The sequence below is a fragment of the Mus caroli genome, unplaced genomic scaffold (genome assembly GCF_978045245.1).
Source record: "Mus caroli unplaced genomic scaffold, Mus_caroli_1 scaffold_18, whole genome shotgun sequence".
Lineage (NCBI taxonomy): Eukaryota > Metazoa > Chordata > Mammalia > Rodentia > Muridae > Mus > Mus caroli.
In genome coordinates, this window is record NW_028227273.1 from 28,186,560 (window position 1) to 28,207,526 (window position 20,967).

The window sequence follows — 20,967 nt, forward strand, 5'->3', positions numbered from 1 at the left end:
AGCGGGTGTGGTACAGCCCCTTCTCTTCAGCAGTGCAAGGTGTGCAAGTTTCCCAAGTCCCCAGGCACCTGAAGTGAACTCCCTCACCACTAATGTGTGCAACGTGGTCAGGTCTCTCACTGACGTCGTTTTTCATTTCACCTCACCCTCACTGATGACTGCAGCCATCCCGCAGACAGAAGCGAAGGCCGAGGCTTAACCATGTTATATATAATTTAGTTTCCAGCAAGATGCTTCCTCACTTCATGTTTTGCAAAAGCTTGGGAAAGGGAATCCATTGAGCAGATCTGCAAGGATTTATGGGCATCTCAGTGGCACCTTTTACCTGATAACTTCTTTCATGAGAACCATGCACTCAGGTTAAACTAGATGCTGTAAAGTATTTTGAAATCTTGTGCTGGGAGCCAACAAGATGCCAAGTTTAAAGCCTGTCCAGAAACTTGTTATGTGGATTTTATCTTTTCCTTCCCATTAGACTTCATTTAAGACCCTGGAAGGCCCTTTCTTAGAATGTATATGAATCATTACTAAGGACCAACTATAGTAGATGGCCAGAAAGCTAAAGTAACTGCTGTTTGCCTCTCCATAATAACGAAACAATGTGGTATAGTTGAGAAAAGAGGTTCCTGCTTTGCCGTCCACTCTCTTACTTACATTCTTCTATATCCCCAGTACACGTGGATTCACAGACATGCGCAAAATGTTTGCTTTTCCTCAGAAATCATTATTACTTAAGACTTTCTAAATATTTCAACATCTATATACAGAAAAGGTGGAGGTATGGCCCTTTGGGCAGAATATCTGTGAAAATTAGTGGAATATTTACCAGTTTACCTTGTTTAAGGAACATTAAACAGAAATGCACATGCATAGTAAAAACAAAAACAAAAACAAAAAAACCAAAAACCGGGCTTTAATCAGTGGTGGTACCTGGAAGCATTCTGTTTACCTGAGATTTTAATTAGACTTGTGAAGTTTGTGCTGCTGGGAATCTGTTTACATTTACAAATTGCCTACAATTGTGTGCGTTAAACACTGACATATAACTGTGTCATCTCTTCTCTGCCCGTCTCATCCTTGACTTGAGTACATTTTTGTACCAATGGAGCAGAGGGAAGCAATATAGTGGCTTATGTGAAATACGACTTTGGAAGCCCACATCAGGCAAAGGTGGTTGGCCCACCTCCTCAGTGCCTTGCCAGGGCCAACTGAGGTGAACCTTGCTAAATCTGCCTCACACATGCAAACGAAGTGAACGTTGGGTGAAGGTTGAATACCCCAAAGAAAGTTGAATAACAGTACATTTGAACACTGACATGCTACACTCCTAAGTCAAGTGCGTTAATTTCCAGCATTCTCTCTATGTCTTTACATTTAAGGACAATTATAAAAGGATTATTTACAAGGTCTAGTAAAACCACACTCTAAGTGTGTTATTCTTAGCTAGAACACAAGCTGCCCCTCCCCAGTTATCTCCCTGCTATGCTCAACCATGGTGGACTTCATAGGCCCAAGGACTGGGAGCAATGCACAGGAAGATGCTACTTCCCTGCTGTACCCAGCAGACCACAAGGCTCTGTAGTTATAGATCAGTTAGATTCCAGCCATGAGCCTAGAACCAGCTGCCTCATGCCCTTGGTGATACAGTTCACAGAGAGAGCCTCCATTTCCTGGTGTCTATAGCATTATAGGAATCCTTGTATGAGATCCTACACAGGGGAGCCTTTAGTTCACTGTCTGGCCACAAGTGCTAGCTGCAGTGATGACACTGTCACTCTCATCACTGCCCAGATGACCATCAACAACTCGGCATTATGATCCCTTAAACACAAAATCATCATTGTTAAACTTTCTGCAGTCAGCTTGTGTGGACGTGTCATCGTCAGGTCTCATCCCCCAGCGCCTACCTGGTGTTAAGATCCAGGGACTGCAGAAATCACACTAAAGGACTGAAGCCTTCCTATCGAGAGAAACGTCGTCCAGTAGTCCTGACTCCCAAGGGACAACAGCCAGTGGCACAGAGCAGCAGACAGAGACAGCGTCACTTAAGCACACAAAAGGCCATTTATGCGGTCTCTCTGAGATGTAGACAGTTTCTAAAGAAGGACTCTGGTTTGAGAGGGCCATGCCAGAAGGCAATGGCAAATGATAGACAACCACAGCCAAACATGCCCGAAATAGGCAGAGATAGGAGCACCAGCAAATGCCTAGTAATGCCAGGCCTTCTGTCCTGTCCCTTAGTAGATGCCTCTTACATCCAACAGACAGGACTGAAGGACAGATGCACCTACTGTCCTTATGTACTTAATTGCCATTTTAAAACCCAGCACCAATTTTATAAGATTGCTTTTATGTTTTTAAATGTTTTTATATGTGATGCATGTATGTGCATGTGCACCTCTGTAGCTGTGTAGAGGTCAGAGGTCAGCTTCAATTATCTCCCCCTGCTTCGGTTCTCTTTGAACCTAGATCTTGTCATCTTCAACTGGATGGGCTGGCCACTGAGCCCCCGGTATCTGCTTGTTTCTGCCCTACCCGTGCTAAAGATTCAGGTACGCACGACACTGCCACACGTAGCTCTTACACGGGTGCTGGGGAGCCAAACTCATGCCTTAATGCTTGTACAATAAGAAGTGTAGTTAGCAAGCCTTTATCTCAGTCCCTCTCACGGGCTTTCTTACTGTGCCTGCCAGATGCAGATTACAAGAGAGGGGGAGTTTCCCACCACGACTGTGGCCTGAAGGAAAATTATACACGTCCTATAAATGAAAGAAAGCCTGCCAGCCATCGTGATGCTAGAATAGTGTCTGATGTCAGTCAAATTCCAGTGAGGTCCTCCTCAGTCTATAATGTATGCAGGCTCTTAACGGTGACGGTGGATGGATGTTTCCTGAGGACAGAAATGTCCGACTCTCATCCTCCCTGTTTAAGCTTCCCTTAGCAGGGTTCTGTGCTCACAGCCGTGCCTCAGCAATGTCTCGGAGGCTCTGCGCATAAATAGTACTTCTGTGGGTTCTTGTGAGAAAAGAGTTGGGTCTAATTATTTAACAAATGCTTAGGGGAATGTCATTCAGGAAACAGAAAAAAAAAAAAAAAAAAAAACCCCATGGTCTTCTAAGAGCATTGCCAGCACAGCTCAAGCACTGATTAAATTGTTTTGACATAATTGCCAGTTCACAAGAATCATGACAGCCACTACTCAAACAACTTGGGAGGGGATCTATTGGAACGTGCCATGCAGGCAAAGTATCAGAAAAGCAATCCCCCCCCCCAAAAAAATTACATTTACTTTATAGGAACACTGATGCTGAATATTAACTTTTCTTTTTATAAAGTATTAAAGTTATCTGGCTACTTTAGTTATTCACAGGAAGAGCTCAAACGAATAAATTTGAACGTTTTTACTTATTTCTGTATTTTGGATCCGCTCTTTAAAATGGTTAGGAGGTCAGTAATATTAATGAAGGCTGTTCAAAGCTATGAGCAAAAAGTCCAACCTGGAAATTGGGACATCAAAACCCTGAGTAGAAAACAAACTACCAAAGGAAAGGCCCCCTGGGAGATTTACCTTCTACCCAAGAGTGTGGCACAACTAGGAAGATACCAGTGAGCCCTGCCCATAGGAGCACTGTGACCATGCCCTTTGTGCCCATCAGAGCAGGGCAGCTGCCATCTGGGTGCAGAATGGCTGTGGGACTGGCCTGACACAGGCTATCACTGCATGGTCACAGTTAGAATCAGCATGTGGTAACATACTATATGAGCAAATGAGCAACCTCCATGAGCCTTAGACTCACAAGGCAGGTGGCATTGTTTCTTCTTGGCGGTGGACTGGGACTGCAGAAACATCTTATGAAAGACATCTGGCAGCACCTCAGAATCTCACAGACTGCTGTGAGGCTCTCGTTTCCAAGAACTGGGCCAGGCTCTCAAAACTCAGCACAGGAAGACTGAGAAGATGAGCTGGAGAGTGAGAGGGCAAGGGAGACAGGAATACAGACCTGGCTAGTACCTAGGCCAAGGCAGCAAGCAAGAGGGAAGGAAGGAAGTCAAAGGTGAAGAGTAAACTCAGAGAAGCAAATGACCAAGTAGAGGAGTACAGGAAACCATGCTTCACACACACACACCCCACCCCCGTGCTCATGCTAATGTTTCTATGGTGACAGTAAAAGAAGAGAGCATATGTCCCCACATCAATGTGAAAACTACCACGGCCAAACGATGGGAAAGGGGATTGCAGGAGACTGTAGAGGATGAGAAAACCAGGGCCTGGAGAGATGGCTCAGTCACGTAAGACATGAAATCAGTCCCTGTGATCCACGTGGTGAAGGAAACCAACTCTCACCTGCAAGTGGTCCTCTGATGTCAGTAAAACACACATACACACACAGAAAAACTCACATTCACACATACACACACACACATTCACACTCACACATACACACACACACATGGCAGTTTTCAAATTTTAAAACATAAAGCAAATGCAGCTATATAAATTTATTCACAGATATCAGTAATTATCCTAAATAACAAATGCACTCAGTGGAAATAAGGTGGCATTTAACTGTAAAAGCCATCAGAATACATCAGGACACAGAGTTTATCTATGAGAGCCTTCCCACACACACACACCCCCGGCTTGATCTGTGGGTTTGCTTTGTATAATTTCAAGTATACCAGTCAGAAGATTATATTTATATAGCTGTATTACTGAATATTGTGATTCTATTATGTTAATTTCTTACTGAGCTAATTTATTAAATTTTTTTCATCATATATGGATGGAGAGATGGGTAGATGCATAGATAAATGAATGGATGAATGGGCAGGCAGATGGATAGGTGGATGATGGATGGATGGATGGACAAATGGGTAAGAGGGCAGACAGATGAACAGGCAGACAGATAAGTAGGCAGAGAAGGACAGACAGATGGGCAGACCGATGGATGAGTGTATGAATACATGGGCAGGTGGACAGATGCATAGTCGGATGGATGGATGGATGGAATATTGGATGGACTATTAAATGGATAGAAAGAACCATAACCTGTCTAGGTTATCTGTGGTTAAAACCTCCACATGAGCTCGTTGGGATGTATGCTCAGCACATAAGCAAGAACTGTGATATGTGCAGTTGATAAGAGACACAACTTACAAAGTATTTGAAAGTATATTCCAGGTAAAGACTGATTGAGAGAGAGATGGTTAAGTTATATTGACCTTAGACAAAGTAAATTGTAGCAGAAACCACTAGTCAAGGCAGCACTGTCTCTGTCTAACAACACGGCATTCAGTTTGCTTAGAAGGAATAATTTTAAACTCAGGTACAGAAAACCCTCATAACGAAACTAAATGCTCATCTAAGGATGTATGGAGCAGTGTCCTTGACCATCAGTAAGGACTACTTGTCATTAAAAAAGCCGACAGTGTAGGCATTACTAAGTAAGCATTCACATACTGCAATGCATTTTCAATGACTATAATTCAGTCAAGGTGAAAAAATAGATTAAGATATTTTGCTTCATTGTTTCTACATAATTCGTGGCTTAAAGAAAATAGGATAATGAGAATTTGAAAGTATTTAATACTCTGGAAGGACAATATAAATTCTATCACAACTGGGTGTGGGACCACTGGTGCTTAGAAGGAAAGTGAACGTTCTTAATTCACTCTTACACTACCAAGAGGACACTTGGGGATTCACACCCAAGTGTTTAGCAAACCATTTAGGGATTGGGGGGCAGAATAGTTTCAAAGGAAATAATCAATAAAGAGCAGAAACAAAAATAATTTGATTTGATGAATACTAAAAATAAACAAAGACAAAAGTTATTTCTTTGAAATGAATAATAAAACTGGAAACTTACAGCAGAAATATTTGAGTAAAGAGGCAAAAGGCACAAACAATATTTATCACGACATTTCTAAATAAAGACCAAATATACAAATTTCTATGAAAAATACTAAGTATGAAATTAACCCAAGGAAAAAAATTAGAGGTCCAGAATGCATTCACAAGTCCTAAAAAGAAAATGAGAAACAAATGTTCTTGGAAGTAGGGTACACCTTTAATCTCAGCACTCAGAAGGTAGGAGCAGGCAGATCTCTGAGTTCTAGACCAGCCTAATTTACAAAACAAGTTCCAGGACAGGCAGAATTTTAACTCTGTCTTAAACATACACATACACACACACACACACACACACACACACACACACATATGTATGTATATATATATATATATACTTTGAGACATGAATTACTTTTTGATGAATGCTAGAGCTAGTAAATGTTACAGTTAACTGCTTCTCTATGAGAAAGATAATTTGAATCTTCTTACGTGAGTTTTTCTTCGTTTTTTTGACTGGCTATGTGGCCGTTTCCTGAATATACGTAATAAATTCTGCTTACTCTCTCCTCACTTGGCCTCTTATCTCCCTGCATCTCTGTCCACTCGCTGCTCTTATCCCCATGAGTCAGGTTTTCACATTTCTGATTTGGCTTTTGTTCTGTGACCCATTTAGTTCCCTCAAGGCTGGGAAATAAGGCACAGAACCAAAGGTAATGGCTTCTGCACGCCCTGAATGTATCAGTAGCCAATAGTGGAGTAGAGGGAGGGCGCCATGAGCCTCTCCTCCACAATGACTATTAGGGCCTTTTTTTTTTCAGCTCATGATTTTATTGTCTTCATAACAAAATCCAGTTGAAACAGAATCACCTCCTGCTTTCTCTTCCTTGTCACCTCCAGTTCCAAATGCCCACATCTCTTACTAGCCAGACACACTCATGTACAGTTCAGTCTCTTTTGCTCCTTCAGCCTTTATGTAACATGTACGCTGACTGTCCACCACAGTCATTTCCTGCTATAATGCCGCTTTTCCCCGGGCATAGCAAGAATCCTTGCCCTTCTTGTACTGTGTCGCTTGGTGGGGCTGGTTTCTTGCAGCAAGTACAGCAGGTTTTAGAAGCATTCACGATGTTTGCAGGGGTGTTCCCAGCACAGGAAGCAATAGGCCCATTTTATGTGCTCCTCTTGCAGACAGCCTTTGCTGCTGTAAATTCCTAATTGCCCAGGAGCAAATTTCCCCGGCTCCCACCCTGTCTTCAGCTCCCACATTCCTTCTGCCAAGCTCCCTGACCCTTGGAGTAGAAATGCCTTTAGGGATGAATACTGTTTTTTAAAAGAACCAGGAAATAAATACATACAAACACACACACACAGAGCTATTCAGTTCATGTTGAAAAACAGAAAATATTTCCACTCTAAGTAAGAAAATGAAAATATAAGTAGTTATAGGCTAAAGGTACAAATAAACATAGATTTTAAAAACATCATCACTAGTAAACAATGTTTAATGTATACATGAACAAACTAGGTGTACCCCAGGAAAGGAATATTGGGAAAACAGATTAAGACTATACTAATCATATGATTTATATGTATTAACTGCTTGCCCTAATATATTTTAAGCAAAATAAAAAAACAGACAATATTTTGTATCTCAAAATAGATGCTGAAAGAACATTGGATCAAATCTAGTATCTATCCAGAGCAAATCATATTGAGAACAGACGGCATCAAGTCAGGACTAATTTTTTCCTTTTACTGAAAATAAGATTTTTTTTCTCATATAATGCATCATGGTTACACTGTCCCCTCTTACTGCTTCTCCCAGTTCCTCCCCACTTCCCCTCAACATCTCGATCCACCCCATTTCTGCCTCTCCGTAGAAAACAAACAGGCTCCTAAGAGAAAACTCTAGAGTAAAATTAACACATCAGAATTTGACAAAACAAAGAGAAGGAAAAGAACCCAAGAAAAGGCACAAGAATCATATGCCCACTCGTGTGCACACTCAAGAATTCCATAAAAACACTAAACAGGAGGCCAGAATGCATATGCAATGGACTTGGTACAGACGTACAGGCCCTGTGCATGCTGCCTCAGTCTCTGAGTTCATATGAGCTGAGTGCACAACTGATTATTAATTAGTAGGAGGGAAACAGAGTGAAGGCCAGCCAAGGCAAGGATGCTTATCTATATAAGTTGTCGGTTTTATTTGAGGGAGCTTGAGATGGATGGAGGGCAGACACCCAACATAGCGTAAGCCTTGTACTCAAGATGTCCCCAGAACCTGTTATCTCATGTGTATGATTTCATTATTCAAACAAGTTCCTGTCTGCTTCACCGAGCTCATGAGGCCGGCCCAGCAGTGTTCTGGCCCTCTGACTCTAGCCCTGAGCTTGCCGCATGGCTGAGCTTAGGTTCTAGCGGTGAGGGAAGTACTACTGCAGAGATCACAGGAAAGACAGACAACACCACTTTAAAATGAGGACACTGAGGGACACAAGAGTCACCTGTATTTCATATGTGTTCATCTACCATTGGGCACAAGTTGTCACCAAGAGTCCCGATGACACCTCTGGCTTATGCCAATGCACTGGGGCCCCAGGAAGGGTAACAACAACAGAAACCCACTTCCCTTTCACTGGGCCATAGTTTGCCATGGCCATCCTTGTGTTTAGACATGCCCTGGTGTCACTTTGCCCTAATGTGATGAGGACGTCAGTCACTTCATACATCTTCGGCTTCATGTAAGTCGAACATTGTGTGTGTGTGTGTGTGTGTGTGTGTGTGTGTGTGTGTGCACATGTGTAAACATGTGTGTGTACACAGATGTATCCATGTATACATATATATGTATATGTACACACATACTTATATATGTATATACATATGTATATGCACATGCATGAAGATAGATAGATAGATAGATAGATAGATAGATAGATAGATAGATAGATTGATTATATCACCTTCACCCTGTCCTTTCCTCCTCCTAGCCCTTCCCAGGTATCTTCCCTCCTAATCTGATGAAGTCATCAGTCACTTCATACATCTTCAGTTTTACATAAGCCATATACACTCACAGACACACATAGTTCTCTGTCTGGGTATGGACACCATGAACTGTCTCCTTAAACACCTATCTCCACCCTTACCCTCATTCTGAGATACCAACGTTTGGGTTTTAATGTTTTGGACAGGAACGCCATTCATCCCATAATATTAAGAAAACGGCACTTATTTGGGAAACCTTGGGACATCTTGACATTTGTGATTCAACTGAGAGACCTCTATTAAGGAAGCACATAATCTAATTATCAGACTAGAATAAAATGCTGTGTATCAGATCCAAAGGCTTGCTATGGTCCTCATGTACTAGGCTTTGTGTTACAGTAAAGGGATCTGGCTTACGACATGTCATGGAATAGCAGTCAAGGGCTGAGCTGGGATAGCACAACAGCTTGGATGGATCCCCAAAGCCCTGTGGTGGGGAAAAATGGAAATCCTTGTGTTCCCACATAGAGACCCTTATGTAGACACTATAGACATTCTAAGCATGGAAGGTGGAAGTTAAGGGCAGAGGGCTGACACCGAAGAGGCTCCATGAAGAGTTTCTTTCAGGGGCAGAACAACTATGGTACCATGTTGGTAATGTCTACACAAACCTACCCTGGAAGGGTACAAAACTATCTACACGCTGTACAGTTTCTAAAAACTTATCCTTTGACATAACTTAAATTTTATTTCAAAATTAGTGTTTACTAAAATAATGATAAAGTAAAATTTAGAATAACCTGGATGGAGTCGATGTCAAGGAGAATATTACAGCTCTAACATGAGGGTAAGGAGGAGGGAGTCGGGCAGTTACGCTGGCCTCTCTGAGGTACTTTGGTTAGATTGCTTAGAGCAGTATAGAGACACAGTGAGTGTACTGCACTGCCCTGGGGGTACCACCAGTGTGACATTGTGTCCAGTTATTACCACTAAATACAGAGTTTGATTAAATAAAAGAAAATTTTCCTGGTGAAAATATTAAGCCTATTTTTTTTATGAACCCTCTTGCAAAAACTCAAATTCTTTTTTCAGAAGTAATTTTTTTGCTGAAATAAGCATCTAGATACAGAATGAAAGACTATTCTGTTTCGGAACAGACAGAAGCACTGGATGCCCGAGGCTTCAGAGCTCCGATGTTTGCATTTCAAACTCACCTTGTGCTTGCCTCCATGTCCGCTCAGCTCTGTGGCCTTCACAGAGACAGTTTAAGTCACATGTCCCTTTGTGTGCAGTGTCTTGGCTCGACTTTGGAAATAAAAGTAAAAAAATGTTAGACCATGCAGCCTCAAGCTTTTAATCTATTATCTGCTTCCTTGAAACAAGATCAACTCCTCATTTAAAAACCAAGCTGCAGAATATAAATGCAACTTCTAGAGACTTCCTTTTAGCATCTAAGCTTGATTCAGTTAAAGTAACAGAATTGTGTCCTCAGATTGTAGTTCTGAAGAGAAAGGACAAAAAGATCTGTACTGGGACATTACTCTCTCATACATAATGGCAATTTATTTAAAATTAGATAGGATATACACACATATATATTTCAATACAATATAGAAAATATACTTTACATATCACTTTACTGTTATTATGTACCACAATTTTTGTGTATATCTCCATGGACACTTATTACTCTTTCAAATGTGACAGTAATTCATCTAAAATTAGATAGGATATATGCATATGTAGTTTTTCAATACAATATAGAAAACTTACTTTACATATCACCTCATATGTACCACAATATTTGTAGCTTTTCACATATCCGTCAACACTTAGATCCTTTCTGCACAGTAGCCATTGTGAACATGGCTGCAGTGTAAACAGGGTACAACAGTCCCTTTGATATGTTCATTTTATTTCTCTGGGCTCTCTATCCAATCATGGGATTGCTATAGTTGTCAATTAAGCATAAAAGGCCAGGCAGTAAATGAATGCCCGATATAATTTCTTGCTATTTTGTTTCGAAATGAGGTTTAGATCAATTTATTTAAGTTATCCTTGAACCTGATTTTCAGCATGTTTATGAATTCTTTGAGAATTTCATCAATGCAGTTATCATATTCATCTGCCCCTGCTCATCTCCACAACTTCTCTCAGATCCACCCTTCCCACGCACCCCCAACTTAAATGTCCTCTCTTTGTTGTTTTTTTTTTTTTTTTTTTTTTAATCAGCCATCAGGTCGAGTTTGTGTTGCCCGTAGTCTCCTGGGCTACATACACTTTAAAGAAAGCTGACTTTATCCCCCAGAACCCCATCAACTCTCCACGACTCCTCAGTTAGGGGTACAGGAACCACTTCCTGCTCCAGGCTGGGAGGTGACTGGCTTGATCCTGTGCAGCTTCCATGGGATCATGAGTGTTCCGGTCCTGTGATGCAGAGAGGACACTGTTGGTCTTTCCTAACCTGAACCCTGAGAAAGAGATGCAATACAGTTGTCCCATTTGTGGCTGAGCATTCTGCTGACACTTCCTTCCTGCACTTTGACCAGCTGGACATTTCTGTGTTAAACACTGTCCACAGAGGAACATCTATAAGATCGGAACATTACAGTAATTTGTGGGTAGAGAGAAAGGAATTGAACCAACAGTTGCTACTCTGCCCACTTAGCATAGTAAAAGGGGTGGGGTCACTACTAGGCCTTGTAAGCTCTCCAACCTTGGATGATTCTTGGCCAGATTCACAGTACCAAGCAAGTAAGTGCCTCCTACTAGCCAGGATTTAAAGTCAATTGTGAGATGACTGATTATCCCTATAACACTTATGTCACAGTAACTTGAAGCTTTCCAAGAGCCATGCTTCAAAATAGTATGGTGAATTATAGATGGTAGGTAGATAGATAGATAGATAGATAGATAGATAGATAGATAGATAGATAGATAGATATGATAGAGAGAGAGAGATGATATGATATAATATGATAGAGGGATAGAGAGGTAGATGATGTTTCAATGTCTTGATTGACAGTGGTCACTTACTAATACCGGTAGTATTCTTCAAAGGTCTCAGGTGAATGTCCCACGTTGAGGGTGCTAAGTGTGGAGAAGCCAGACATCTTCTCTTTAAGACTCTGAGTCTGGAAGCCATATAAATTTCTGTGCCTAGAATGCTCTGTACATTTCCCTGAAAGTTCTAGAAGCTCCATACATTATCTACGTCTTAACTCTACAGCCACAAATTCTATGTGTTCTTTTCACTGATATCAGCAGATCTTATTTGTGTGCATGCTTACATCTGGAGGTCAGAGGTCCATGTCAAGTGTCCCCTCAGCTTCTTTCCACTCACCTTGTCCTTCTGAGACAGGATCTCTCACTGGAACTGAAACTAACTCACAAGTCAGCTGAACTTGAAGACAGCAAGCCGCTGCTCAGCACTGGGGTCACAGACACATGCCGCCAACCTGGTTTCACACAGATGCTAGAGAAGCAGACCATGCCACTCATGCAGTGAGGCCTCTGGCTGGCTGCTTACCTGCCCTTAAGATAGAAGGCAAACCTGTTAAAAATGTTATAGAAATCCTACCATGAAAATTGAAAAACAGATGTGGTAACTTGCTCTGGCTGAGAGTTTATCAGAGCTGGGATGAAAGTCTAAGTCTTCTGGTCTGGGGCCTCTCATGGTTTCTGTGTCTCTCTCAGCCTAAAAAGGAGCTTCAGGTTCAGAGCATGGCCATGAAATGTGGCTCGGTTGGAGTCTGATGCTGGCATTGTTCATTTGCTTGCTTGTTTGTTTCCTCTCTGCTTTCTCTATCTTTACCTCCTGGGTAAGCCTTGCATTTATTATAATGATATCAGTATCCATTTAAAAGTAAATGTATCACATAGAATAACTCATTTAATCAAGTAGAAGAATGTGATGGGGTCAAGGGAAATGGTAACAGTGGGTACACCACATAGTAAAGTTTAAAGAGATGCTGTGAGTTGTGTCTCTGCCACCGTCAGCCTCTGGGGTTCTCTCTCCACTTTCTTCAGCCTGTACCTGTGACTCCCAAAGCATATTACCCAGATGAAGTGTGGCTTTGACAGTGTGCGTACAAATGGGCAGTGCAGTCTACCCAAGACAGGCAGCAAGATGATGCATCTGTTCATACAGGGTTCCCAAGGTGGGACTACTCTGTCTCTATGGGAAGGTCTTCCCAGCATCCTGGAACTTCTGCCTGTACCTATTAGGTTCAAGCCTTTGTCTTGCATGGCATCCCTTCCCATACATCAATGATAGCTTGGTGTCAGGACTTGGCAAATCGGAAAAGGTGTGTGCAGTCTTCAACAAGGAAGGATATCTGGCTAAACGTAGTCAAGGAAGGTCTTGTATGACTCTAGAAATAATGTCCACCTGCACTTTTCAGTAGAGTTAACACGGGCCAGCCAGAGACACAGCTCCACAGTGGAACCTGCTAAACAAATGAATTAATAAGAATCGCCACTGGACTTCCCTCAGCAAACTGTGATGTCATTATTTTTCACTAAACTGAAAAAGCATTTTTAAACTTCTTTCCCACATTTTAAACAAGGGTCTTCTTTGTAAATTTTTGTCTCTAATCATCTCAGCTTTGGTATTACAGAAAGAGCAGGGAACTGTGCCAAGAGAATTTATAAATTAATACATGTCAAAAGAGAGCCACAAATTGCATATTAAAGTTCCTTTTTCTGCTATACTTATTCATACCCAAGCCTGTCATCTCTTCAGATGTGTACTCTGTCTTTGCAGTCCTGTTTGACAGAGCTTATGTGCACTCCGATTTCTAAGGTGAGAACTTTTTAAAAGTCACAGCTTTCTAAGAAGTCACACTTAAAGGTAGATGTTTGTTGAATATTTGGTTTTAGTTCTTAACTAGATCAGCAAACACCAAACAGTTACCCTAGGAGCTGGAATAGAGCTTAGCCGTGAGCATGCACTTACATGGTAAGACCTACTATCAGAAAGAAAAAGAAACCTGTGTGTAGTGTAGAAGCAATAAAGGAAAAAGGCAGAGCCACTGTGGAGGGTGGGCATAGAATGAATCACTGGAGACACAGCAACAAAAGTCAGCAACAGGGTCAGCAAAGATGGCCCGTCATCAGAGTCTCAAGCTTTAACACCAAAGCAGTGGATGGCAGCCGTGCTTGAGTGTTTACCTCAGACTGCACTGCTTGAGCACCTTCTGCATGCTGCACATGTCATTCAGACCAACCTCAGGCCGCGTAGCTGTGGCATCAATAAGGAGACTCCAAGGGTTGCAAATAGGAAAGTGCCAGGGAGCCTGGGCTGTTTCAAGGAGCTCACTGTGAAGCACAGGGCAGCAAATAGACTGGTCCAGAGGCTTCTGCAGTAGTTCAATGAAAGATAAATAAGGACTCGCTTTTCCAGCTGCTCTCAGGACAGGAGCAGCTGGCATTTTCCATGGAAGCATCCCTTTGCTTTCCGGCAGCTTCCAGGTTACCTTTCCCAAAGGAGGCACTTCTGGTCCTTCTGGAAGAGCTGGGTACCTCTAGCACAGGCTCACTGACAACCTTTTGGGCTTTGGTACAGAGAGGGAGGAAATTGCGGTTTCAGGAAATGCTAATATCCTACACCCCAGCACTATCTGTACCTCAGGGGAAATGAAAAGAGCCTTTCTGCAATACAGGTGGTGATCCTGGGGGTAGGGCTGCAGCCTGGCACGACCTCCCAAAATTGCAAAATTCAATGGCTCTGATCCTCTCAGCTACCTTGCAAACAGAGCAGCCCTTTCCTTGATGCCTGTGCCTGGCACCTCTGTGATATCACTTCTCTGACACCTCCCAATGACAGTGGCCTCCTCAGGGTTACCAGGGTAATGCAGTAAGGACAAGGGTAGATCCATGTCCCAGAATACTCTGAATGATTGACCAATCTCTCTGACTTACAGCACAATCAAGAGAGAGGCAGGGACTGACCCAAGCCCAGCTTGAACAAGTCATCTTTGACTTGACCATCACGTGACAGATATTCACACTGTTATAAATGTCTGCCCCTCCAGCCTCTTGCTATACTTGTCCTCACTCTGTAATAAACAAAAGAGATTCTGTCAAAGAAGCCCGGGTTGTAGATGTAGCCCCTGGATGCTGAAAACCCTCCATTGACAAGCCTACTAAAAACAAAACAAAACAAAACAAAACAAAACAAAACAAAACAAAACACCCTTTAGGAACAGGTTCTAGCAAGCCAGCACTCCCTTTATTCAAAACTTAGAGTTTCCTCACCTATTCAAGCAGCCAGAAAAGCCTCCAAATCTGAACAAAGCACCCCAAAAAAGAGGGGTTCCATACCTTCCAGAGAATCGGGGTCTTCCTTCTAAGCTGTCCTTTAAAGACATGCAGGCCAAGAAAGCATTGGCCATCCCCATGTTATCACCACACTGGAGTTCACCCCAGTTCCGTAGTGAGCACCCCTTCATGAAACAGCTGTAGCATATACCCCTCCGCTGCCCCTTCTCCCCACCTCTGTCTCCATCCCTCATTTATTTAAGGAACTGTGTTCACTCATCCATTAGTTGGATTTGTTTTCTTTTCTCTTTCCATGTGTTGGATGTTTCCCTGTGTTTTCCTTGGCACACATGAGGAATATGCTCATCAGTAGTAAGAGGTGCCTGCCGACAGACTCTGGACTGGGCACATGTGAACAGAAAGATTGAGTGTGCTCTAAATATCCAGGAAGGACATACTTCAAAGAGAAACTGACTTTGTATGGATGTCATGTGTCTTTCAGTCAGGGTGACATCACCAGCATGAGAAACATGTCCTGAAGCCCAACCAGATGCAGAGGGCCATTCTGCCCACTGATCTATATAGGCTGTGTTAGGTTACAAAGCAATGTTGGGTAAAGGAGTATCACCAAGTATCACAATAAAGGAGTATCCTCCACCCTCCTGACACTCCAAATAGTGAAATTCTGCCCGGTTCCTAATTGTAACCTTTAAAAGGCCATTGGATTGCTAAGAGTTTAGCAATTTCCTTAGAAGGCACAATAGCTGTGCACATGTCAGTGGTGGTTTCTGCAGACACAGCACAAAGGGGTATAGATCTCACCCATCTGCCCTTGAAGTGGCTAATACTTTGATGGCTTTCATCTGGGACATTGGAGAAGGACAGTAGTAACCAGAGGCCACCGGAACCACTGAACATGAACCTTGGGGCCCCTTTCCATCAGCGTTCCACTTTGTGGCCATTCAGGCAAAGTAAAATGTCCCCCCTTGCTTTAGTGCTCCAGTGATAAATAGTTTATACAGACCTAATAAAATGCAATGCTTGGGAGAACTAGAAGAGAAATATGGGCAGAAAACAAAGAAAGTCCAGAGACTCTGCACGCCCCAGGGAGTTTATCTTCTCCTTCCAGGGTGATGATTTCAATAGTTTTAACGTGCACAATTTTATTCATAAGAGAAAGGGAGGAAAAATTCGATTTCAGAAGCTTCTAAAACACTTGACCCCACGCTGCCTGAAAACACTCTGTCGCTCTGTACAGCCTCGACCCCCAACCCCATTCCCTCTGTCAGCTTCTCTGCTGAATAGGGCTTTCCTCCTCTTCTTTTAATATCTAAGAGCTGTGGCATTTTTTAACAGACTGCATCATTTTGGAGTAACATTCTCTCGAGGTGGGCCACTGAGATGTGTAATTACACCCTGTGGAAAATGGTGGCGGTGTGAGGGGTGTGGGAGGCGGTTATTGAATCACAAAAACATGTTCCCCTATTCAGGAAAAAAAAAATGGCAGTGTGCAGGATGTCCAATTTCCTTCTGCTCCGTGACCATGGAGAGCACCGTGGCTTAAAGCTGAGGAGTCATTGGTATTCACTGGAGCCTGCCTGGCTTCGCTTTTATTGTTTCAGAAACTTATTACTCTTTCAGAGTGGTTCCCAGGCCTGCTGCCTTTTCTTGGTATATATGAGCTAAGGTAGTCAGTGGAAACACTTTAATTACATTTTAAGTAGAATAAAAGCATAAGTATATTTATGGAAATCCTAACAGAAAGTGCAGTGAGACCATTAACTTAAATCCCCCAAATGCTTAAAGTCAGGGAGTTTTTTCATAATAAAAAAAAATTAAATCCATAGTCAGTGCATTGAATTGTACCTGCATATTAAAAACCTGCCCTAAACACAATACTGCTTCACTTCGCATGTTGTAGTTGGGACTCTTCCTGTATAAAAACATGTCCTAGGGATGTGAGGTGACACTGTCTGTCTGCCAGGCTTCTTCTCAAGTTGCCGTTCCAATAATGCAAGTCAACCATCAAAGAATCAACTGCACACTGTCCTCCAGACGTCCTTTCTGCCCTCTCTCATTGGTCCACTTCCCCCAGATCGTCTGTACTCCGATTAGATTTGATTTTAATGAACTTGCAAGTAATTTTGTCACTTGAAAGCTGTGAGGTGAGACATAGAGGTGGAACCGAGGTCTGCACATAAACTTGACCATGACAGAGACATCTAAGGAGAAGAGAGGCTGGGTTTCCCCTAAAGCAGACTCTGAGTCCTCTGAGGGGTCTCTGCTTTGGAGGATTCTAACCTTTGTTGTTGGCTATTCAGTGGATTTGATAAGATCACTCAAAAGAACCAGCTGGAAAGACATACAGCATAAATTATGGAATGTTTCCTTCCAAGAATATTGGTTTGCCGGGCAGTGGTAGCACACGCCTTTAATCCCAGCACTTGGGAGGCAGAGGCAGGTGGATTTCTGAGTTCGAGGCCAGCCTGGTCTACAGAGTGAGTTCCAGGACAGCCAGGGGTACACAGAGAAACTCTGTCTTGAAAGACCAAAAAAAAAAAAAAAAAAAAAAAGAATATTGGTTCAAGGTTGAATTCTAATCAAACCTTTAATCTGTGTCATTTTAAAGGAAACTGTGTAACTTTGACCTCTTTTTTTTTAAACTCTATTTTTCTTTTTTACATTTTTTAATTAGGTATTTTCTTTATTTACATTTCAAATGCTATACCAAAAGTCCCCCCTCCCCTCCCCCCCTCCCCTACCCACCCACTCCCACTTCTTGGCCCTGGTGTTCCCCTGTACTGAGGCATATAAAGTTTGCAAGACCAATGGGCCTCTCTTCTCAATGGGTCTCTACATATGCAGCTAGAGACACAAGCTCTGGGGGGTACTGGTTAGTTCATATTGTTGTTCCACCTATACGGTTGCAGACCCATTCAGCTCCTTGGGTACTTTCTCTAGCTCCTCCATTGGGGGCCCTGTGATCCATCCAATAAATGACTGTGAGCATCCACTTCTGTATTTGCCAGGCACTGGCATAGCCTCAAAAGAGACAGCTATATCAGGGTCCTTTCAGCAAAATCTTGCTGGCATATGCAATGGTATCAGTATTTGGAGGCTGATTATGGGATGGATCCCCAGGTGGGGCAGTCTCTAGATGGTCCATCCTTTCGTCTCAGCTCCAAACTTTGTAACTCCTTCCATGGGTGTTTTGTTCCCAATTCTAAGAAGGGGCAAAGTGACCACACTTTGGTCTTCATTCTTCTTGAGTTTCATGTGTTTTGCAACTTGTATCTTGAGTATTCTAAGTTTCTGGGCTAATATCCACTTATCAGTCAGTACATATCATGTGAGTTCTTTTTTTTTAAAGATTAAAAAAAAAAAAAAACTTTCGTTCTTGCCCAGAGAAAAGGGTACATGATCTAAGTTTTATAAAGCAAGTCTAATTTACTAAGAGATAATTAAAAAGCAACACTAGGTAGAAATGAGTGTAATCCATCTCTTGACTCGCAATCTATGGACAGTCAATCGATCTGTTGACTCCCAGAGCAGTGTCCCAGGTCCTTGATATCCTTCTGCTCGTAGGTAAGTTTACCGGTAACAACCTACCTCATGGTGTACAAACATAAAGAAAAGCCAAACAAAAAGAAATGCATTCCTAGCCTTGTCAGAAGCCTGGTCTGTCGGAGGGAGAAAAAAAGAATGAGGAGCATCGGCTAGGTGTGTGATTACAGATACTAGATTGCTAGGTATGCAATTGCAGATGTCTGTGGGGCGAAGTTACAGACCGCAGGCAAAACGACCATACTTGGCTAATGACCTATGTTCTTGCCGCCACTGCTACTCTTGCTCCAAGAGTTTAAACTGAGAGAACCGAACTAAGCTCTTCCTTTAAGAAGATGGCTGCGGGTGGTAACAGGGACGGTGAGAAGCTCTGCTCAAGAAGCCAGGCAGACTCTGGCTTCCTGGGGCTGCGGCCAACCTCGGTGGATCCCGCTCTGAGGTGGCGGTGGCAGGGCCCCAGAAACAAGAAGCGCGGCTGGAGGAGCTGCTGGGGTTAGAGGTCGACCAGTTCCTGGAAGACGTCAGGCTACAGGAGTGCACGACCGGTGGCTTGTTGGCAGAGGCCCCAAACGAAAAGCTCTTCTTCGTGGACACTGGATTCAAGAGAAAAGAACCAAGAAAGAAGAGGACCTTGGTCCAGAAGAAGTCACAGCGTCTCCAGAAACCCCTAAGGGTTGACCTTACCCTTGAGAATCATTCTAAGATCCCTGCACCCAAAGACATCCTCACACATCAGGTCCCTAATGCCAAGAAGCTCAGGCGAAAGGAGGAGTTATGGGAGAAACTGGCAAAGCAGGGCGAGCTGCCCAGGGATGTGCGCAAGGCACAGGCCCGACTCCTTAGCCCTCCCACACCAAAGGCCAAACCTGGGCCCCAGGACATCATTGAGCGACCCTTCTATGACCTCTGGAACCCAGACAACCCTCTGGACACGCCTTTGATTGGTCAGGATGCATTTTTTCTGGAGCAGACCAAGAAAGGCGTGAGGCAGCCACAACGCCTCCACATCAAGCCTTCCCAGGTGCCTGCAGTAGAGGTGATTCCTGCAGGAGCCTCCTACAACCCAACCTTTGAAGATCACCAGGCCCTGCTTTGAGAGGCCCACGAGGTGGAGCTGCAGCGTGAGAAAGAGGCAGAAAAGCTGGAGCGACAGCTGGCCCTGCCCACCTCAGAGCAAGCTGCCACCCAGGAGTCTGTGTTTTGGGAGATGTGTGAGGGCCTGCTGGAGGAGTCTGATGGTGAGGAATAAGCATGAGGCAGGCCGTGCTGCGAAGCCAGAGGCTGGAGATGGGACCACCGAGATCTCACCCACTGGTGCTGCTGGTCCTGAGAAGAGGATGGAGAAGAAGACGGAGCAGCAGCGGCGGCAGGAGAAAGCTGCTCGCAAGCTGCGGGTGCAGCAGGCTGCACTGAGGGCAGCCCAGCTGAAGCACCAAGAACTCTTCAGGCTGCATGGGATCAAGGCCCAGGTGGCCTGAAGGCTGGCAGAACTGGCACGCCGGAGGGAGCAGCAGCGCATACGGCGACTGGCAGAGGCTGACAAGCCCTGAAGGCTGGGACGGTTCAAGTACCAGGCTCCTGACATTGATGTGCAGCTCAGCTCTGAGCTGTCTGGCTCACTCAGGACACTGAAGCCAGAAGGTGACATTCTCCGAGACAGGTTCAAGAGCTTCCAGAAGAGAAATATGATTGAGCCCCGAGAACAAGCCAAGTTTAAGCGCAAATACAAAGTGAAGCTGGTGGAGAAGCGGGCCTACCGTGAGATTCAGTTGTAGCTGTGCAGATGTCGGAGCCCCGCCCCTCAATAAAGTTCTGTGACCAAAAAAAAAAAACAAAACAAAAAACAAAAAACAAAAACTGAGAGAACCACGGGTGCGGTGAGATGAATAATCCTCACCGTCAACTTGACTGAGTTTATGGTCTCCTAGGAGACTTGCAAGTCCATTCCTGAGCGCAAGGGAGTAGAGAGCTGAGCATGGCTGGCACCATCTCTTGGGCTGAGAACAAAAACAGTGAAAACGTCAAACTCTGCCACAAGTTCCTGGATCCGTGCCACCCACCCACATGGAAGGCAAGCAACAGTGTCTGAACCCTCCGAAACCGAGCCAAAATATTCCTTCCCCCATTAAGCCGTTCATGTCAGACATAGGAAGTTGAAGCAATGAAAAATGTAACTAGAACAGGCTCTGAACGTAGGGACCCATGTGTCAGGCTCTGGTTGCTCAGAGCACTGGCAGTGTTGAGGCCGTAGCTAGCTCTGCATGCTAACTTAAAAGCTACACTTACCTTTGCTACTG

General features: G+C 43.6%; 1 protein-coding gene and 1 pseudogene across 4 annotated transcripts in view; both read left to right on the top strand.

Moving 5' to 3' along the window:
- Ptprm (protein tyrosine phosphatase receptor type M) overlaps positions 1-20,967 on the top strand; it is a 688,723-nt gene that overhangs the window by 570,159 nt on the left and 97,597 nt on the right. The window lies entirely within an intron of this gene.
- LOC110312344 (ribosome biogenesis protein NOP53 pseudogene) lies at positions 19,006-20,494 on the top strand (annotated as a pseudogene).